The sequence below is a fragment of the Ctenocephalides felis genome, unplaced genomic scaffold, assembly GCF_003426905.1.
Source record: "Ctenocephalides felis isolate EL2017-DRISC unplaced genomic scaffold, ASM342690v1 CF-g0.4_SCAFFOLD_00328, whole genome shotgun sequence".
NCBI lineage: Eukaryota > Metazoa > Arthropoda > Insecta > Siphonaptera > Pulicidae > Ctenocephalides > Ctenocephalides felis.
The window spans coordinates 12,501-18,608 of NW_020536482.1; the positions used below are offsets into that span (position 1 = coordinate 12,501).

The 6,108-nt window shown below is 47.3% G+C and overlaps 1 non-coding gene and 1 pseudogene across 1 annotated transcript; both read right to left on the minus strand.

Annotated features, from left to right (window-relative positions):
- The window catches only part of LOC113363548, a 7,217-nt pseudogene extending 2,527 nt beyond the window's left edge, over positions 1 to 4,690 (minus strand).
- A 327-nt stretch (positions 4,691 to 5,017) lies between these two features.
- Positions 5,018 to 5,172, minus strand: LOC113363535. The gene has a single exon (XR_003365914.1). It is a non-coding gene; the product is annotated as a 5.8S ribosomal RNA (ribosomal RNA).
- Between the last annotated feature and the right edge of the window lie 936 nt (positions 5,173 to 6,108).

The following is a 6,108-nucleotide window of genomic DNA, read 5'->3' on the forward strand; positions in this document are numbered from 1 at the left end:
GTAACTTCTCTTTCAGGTCGCACAATACGGCACCTTCCGGAGTAAAAGATACACCTAGATAGGTCCATATTTCTACCCTGGAGAGAGCAGGTAAATCACGACCACCACACCTGAACTTAATACTCTTATCAATAATCGATTTCTTTGCGTGTGGCACATTTCTGATGGTAATAGAGAATGACTTGGCGTTGTTAACTATAAGGCCACACTTTGATAGAAAGTCGTCAGCGTGGTCAAGCAGTACTTGAAGACCTTTTTGAGACGATGCCACAAGGACAATATCGTCCGCAAAGGCTAAGATATTTAGCGTCATTCCCTCCATCATAACCCCGATCTCAGGTGGGGCACTTTCAATAAGTCTGTTAATAATAAGATTGAACAAAACTGGTGACAAAGGGTCTCCTTGTTTCACACCGCTCCTCGGACTAATGGGATCCGAGTACCAGTTTTCATACCGGAGTCTTGTCCAGCTGTTCGTATAGATATTATTAATGTAATCCACACATCTATCAGGTAGGTTGTAAAATTTTAAGGTATCAATTAGTGCCTTATGTGATACCGAATCAAACGCTTTCGCGACGTCGATTGAAGCAATAAATACAGGTTTAAATTTTTGCCTGTGATACTTTAGTAAATAATCAAGTGCGAATATGTTATGTGCACAACCATCGATCGGCTGGAAAGCTGTTTGTCTATTATCAATTTTAATCGACTCTGTCATTCGTTTAGCTAGTATCTTATGGAAATGCCTTGTAATCACTGATGAGACCGTAATCGGTCTGAAGTCGCCGGGATTCTCAGCATTATCCTTTTTGGGAATCAGCGTAGTGTAAGATTCCAGTAGTTGTTCGGGGATGTTTCCCATGAACAAGAATATGTTATACAGTTTACCAAGGTGTTTGTTGGTATCGATCTTAAAAGGCTTGCTGATATCCCGTCCGGTCCGGGCGCTGAATTTTTGGCCGGGTAGCTCTTAATTATTTCATTTGGGATTATAGGCTTCCATATGTGCGAGAGATCTTGGGTTCTCGCTTTTTCCGATCCGGGCGATAGCGTAGAATCTCCGGTCATAACGTTGGTCCAGAATTGTGTCATTGTGTCTGCTGAAGGTTTGTTAGAGACAACTTTCTTATCTAGAATACATTGGACACACTTCGTTGGGTTTCTCGCCCAATGCAGTTGAGTAATTTTGTATTGGTGCCTCCTAAGTTGTCTCTTATTTTGTCTTTTAGGGTGCTTTCCTCTTTTTGTGCTTTTGATGTGATTTGGTGGTGATTTGTTCTTCTGAGGAAAGATTGACTTAAGATAGTCAGTAACTCTTACTTTTAGGTCGCTTAGCGTTATTGCGCTAACTGAGTGGCAGATATTCGTCAGAATTTTATCATTGAATTTTTCTACTGTACTTGAGACTGCCTGTGACAGTGCCTCTAATAGTGCGTTACCGGTGGTATCTGTAGTAACCAGAGAACAAGGCTCGGTGTTATTTTGGTTAGACATCATATTAACGAAATCAGCAACCTGGCTTTTATACTTCGGTGATCTCCTTTGGCCTTTAGTGGCCTCCAGAGATCGACCGGGTGTAACAGACAGAAGGGCTTTGTTTATATGGGAAGATCCCTTAATCACTAAAGCTGCTTCTTCCTTAGCCATGAGCGCTTGTTCCTCTTCCGTCCATCTGGCTTTCTTTGGCTCTATCGTCGCCATCCTGCTATCATACCACTCTTTGTGTTGCCTTTGTTCGTGCACTCCACGACCTACTACGGTATTAAATACTTTATTACACTCGGGATAGCGGCAAGAATGATTTCCTGTGTCAGTCAGTATGGAAGGGCCTGCGGGCCCCCCCGAGTTTGAATTATTCATCCGAGGCTTTGCATTATTACTAGAACCGACTGATAATAGGAACGAGTGGGTTGGCAGCCCACAGGTCCATAGGCACAGAGGTGGCTTAGTTTCCCCCCGAAGGGGTACTCACGGTGGGACCCACGAGGAGGAAGGCCACTTGCTAGCTGAGGTCCCGAAGAACCCCAACCACTCCCACCAAGAGAGTCATAGTTACTCCCGCCGTTTACCCGCGCTTGCTTGAATTTCTTCACGTTGACATTCAGAGCACTGGGCAGAAATCACATTGCGTCAACACCCGCTAGGGCCATCGCAATGCTTTGTTTTAATTAGACAGTCGGATTCCCCTAGTCCGTGCCAGTTCTGAGCTGACCGTTGAATGGCGGCCGAAGAGTACGACTGACCGACCGAAGCCGGCACAGAAACCTCGCAGCAAGAAAGATCCGCGGGGGCCTAGACACGGGACCGAGCTCGGATCTAAGTCACAAGGACAATTTCACCTTGCCCAGGCCCGGCACATCGGCCTACGCCCGCTTCCCAACCAAGCCCGGCACGCCCCGATCCTCAGAGCCAATCCTTATCCCGAAGTTACGGATCCAATTTGCCGACTTCCCTTACCTACATTTATCTATCGACTAGAGGCTCTTCACCTTGGAGACCTGCTGCGGATATGGGTACGAACCGGCGCGACACCTACCGTGGCCCTCTCCTGGATTTTCAAGGTCCGAGGGGAAGATACGGACACCGCCGCAACTGCGGTGCTCTTCGCGTTCCAAACCCTATCTCCCTTCTAGAGGATTCCAGGGAACTCGAACGCTCATACAGAAAAGAAAACTCTTCCCGTATTTCCCGACGGCGTCTCCAGGTCATTTTGGGTTACCCCGACGAACTCTCTTGCGAGGGCCCGACTTGTAAACGGTTCCGCTGCCGGGTTCCGGAATAGGAACCGGATTCCCTTTCGCCCGATGGGTGTGAAATTTTATTCAAAATAAAATACACCGACATCAACATAGGATTTCTCCTGGGGCTTAGGATCGACTGACTCGTGTGCAACGGCTGTTCACACGAAACCCTTCTCCACGTCAGTCCTCCAGGGCCTCGCTGGAGTATTTGCTACTACCACCAAGATCTGCACCGATGGCGGCTCCAGGCAGGCTTACGCCCAAACCCTTCTGCGCACACCACCGCGACCCTCCTACTCACCAGGGCGTCAAAACGAACTATTATGAACGTTTCTCATGCCCTGGCGGCCGAGTATAGGCACGACGCTTCAGCGCCATCCATTTTCAGGGCTAGTTGCTTCGGCAGGTGAGTTGTTACACACTCCTTAGCGGATTCCAACTTCCATGGCCACCGTCCTGCTGTCTTAAGCAACCAACGCCTTTCATGGTATCCCATTAGCGTCGTTTAGGCGCCTTAACTCGGCGTTTGGTTCATCCCACAGCGCCAGTTCTGCTTACCAAAAATGGCCCACTAGGCACTCTGATCCAAATCTCTGGCTTCACTATTCAAGCAAGCCAGAGATCTCACCCATTTAAAGTTTGAGAATAGGTTGAGGTCGTTTCGGCCCCAAGGCCTCTAATCATTCGCTTTACCGGATGAGACTCGCTCATCGAATGCCAGCTATCCTGAGGGAAACTTCGGAGGGAACCAGCTACTAGATGGTTCGATTAGTCTTTCGCCCCTATACCCAGTTCCGACGATCGATTTGCACGTCAGAATCGCTACGGTCCTCCATCAGGGTTTCCCCTGACTTCGACCTGACCGGGCATAGTTCACCATCTTTCGGGTCCTAGCGTGTACGCTCTGGGTGCGCCTCTTCTCGCAATGAGAGTGAGACGCCTCGGGATTGCAAGCACGCATCCGTAGATGCGGTCCGTCATCCCTCAGTTTACTTAAGCAAACCTTTACGTTCATTGCGCCTTTAGGTTTTGTATTTCCCAATGACTCGCGCACATGCTAGACTCCTTGGTCCGTGTTTCAAGACGGGTCCTGAAAGTACCCAAAGCAATAGCATCGCTGACCGGTAATAGAGTCCGTCCGAGAACACGGTAGCTAACAGCTCGAGGCGGCATCGATGCCGGACCAGGTCCGACGGCCAATAACCGTCCGTGCTTGCAACCGGCCGAACGCTTAAAAGCGACCCTATACCATATCATTTATACCGTCTGGCAGTCGACCGGAGCACGCGGGGTCTGACGCGAATAAATTCGTGACAGGCTACCGCCGCGGTCGTAGATCGACACCAAACGGGTCGCGACGTCCTACTGAGAGAGAAGTGCATGCCATCGCCGCCTAACGCATAAACCGACGGCGTATCGCAGGACGAATCCCGGTCAATCGCACGCCAATAAATGGAAGACAACGATAACATTGAATCTCTCCTTTCGATCTTTCGGGTTTCTCAGGTTTACCCCTGAACGGTTTCACGTACTCTTGAACTCTCTCTTCAAAGTTCTTTTCAACTTTCCCTCACGGTACTTGTTCGCTATCGGTCTCGTGGTCATATTTAGCCTTAGATGGAGTTTACCACCCACTTAGAGCTGCACTCTCAAGCAACTCGACTCTGAGGAGAGATCCTCTCGATACGCGCAACGGTCGCTACGGGCCTGGCACCCTCTATGGGTAAATGGCCCCATTCAAGATGGACTTGAACTCGCCGCAACGCACCGAGATAATCGGATCCTCCCTAACACTACATTTCCCAGCGTCCGTCTCCGGCCGCGGGATTTAGTGCTGGGCTCTTCCCTGTTCGCTCGCCGCTACTAAGGGAATCCTAGTTAGTTTCTTTTCCACCGCTTAGTAATATGCTTAAATTCAGCGGGTAATCTCATCTGCTCTGAGGTCGTATTATGATTATGATGTGCTCGCAAACGTTAGTAAGCAAGCGCACACAAAATCGACGAGGAACCTTTGAATCGTCCAAATTTGCCGGAACGAAACCGCATTTCGAAGAGTTCGGGTTTCCGGTTATCGGGAGGGTCGCAAGAATATAAAATCTCTAGGACACACAACCCGCCGTAATCCCACAGAACGTCAACGAACGGTAATGTCCGATGTTGCAAAGTGGACTGGCTCACACGTTGAGTGAATTATTAAGGAGCACGCATTTACGCGAAACTCCATCATTCGCCGGCAAGCCGTTTAAAGCAAGCGGCAGTCTGGTAATGTTATACGACTCTCAGCCAGAGGTGGTCCGGGAACAGTATCCGAGGACCGCAATGTGCGTTCGAAATGTCAATGTTCATGTATCCTGCAGTTCACATGTCGACGCGCAATTAGCTGCGTTCTTCATCGACCCACGAGCCAAGTGATCCACCGTTCAGGGTGATTTTATATATATTTATACATGTTTCGATCGTGATTCCCTCGAAATCGTTTAAGATAACTCGGGCGATTCTGAAACTAGTATGATTATTATGGTTACAATTAGTACAACGTAAAGCTTTCGCGTTTCGGTCCGAGATACAAAATCTCGTTTCAAAATTGAAATATGAATATTTCACTGTGTGTGAGATTGAAAAATCATTCGCTTATGTTCAAATTCGCACAATTTGAATAAAATGTGCAGAGTATATAGAATACTAACGCAAGCGTTTACTACAATCGACTTTAAAACACTAGACTTTCATCTAGCGCCCAAAGAATTGATTGAGCTATGCGTTTAAAGTATAATATTCAAAAAGAACGCCGTTTTCATAACGAACTTCGTCATTCGCTCAGGCATCTGGCGATACCGAGCAGATATACATGGCAGTGCTCTCACACAATGCATAAGAGCGCTAAGCGGTTGTAAACTGCGTCACGCTGCTTTTGCACACTGCGCAATATTTTGCGACTAGCTCCGGTCAAACGTTAATGAAACGAATGATCATTGCCAGAAGCTTTTGCCCACAGTATATTATACTATAGGAGCGCACTTGATTACAGCAATAATTTGTCGAGTAATCACAAGATTTCATATTTGTGGTCAGCAGACCCAAATAATTTTAACTCGCACCCATCGAACGTTCATAAATGAATGATCCTCGGTGCGAGAAGCTTCGTCAGTTCTGCTGCACCACCCATCTATTTGACTTTAGTCCATTTGTAAAATCCTATATTATTAAAATATATAGATTTTATATTTGCGGTCCGCAGACCCAAATAATTTCAACTCGCTCCGATCAAACGTTCATAAAACGAAAGACCATCGCTGCGAGAAGCTTTGCTAGTTCTGCTATATTCACATATATTTGACCGTAGTCAATTTGTAAATTTCTATAT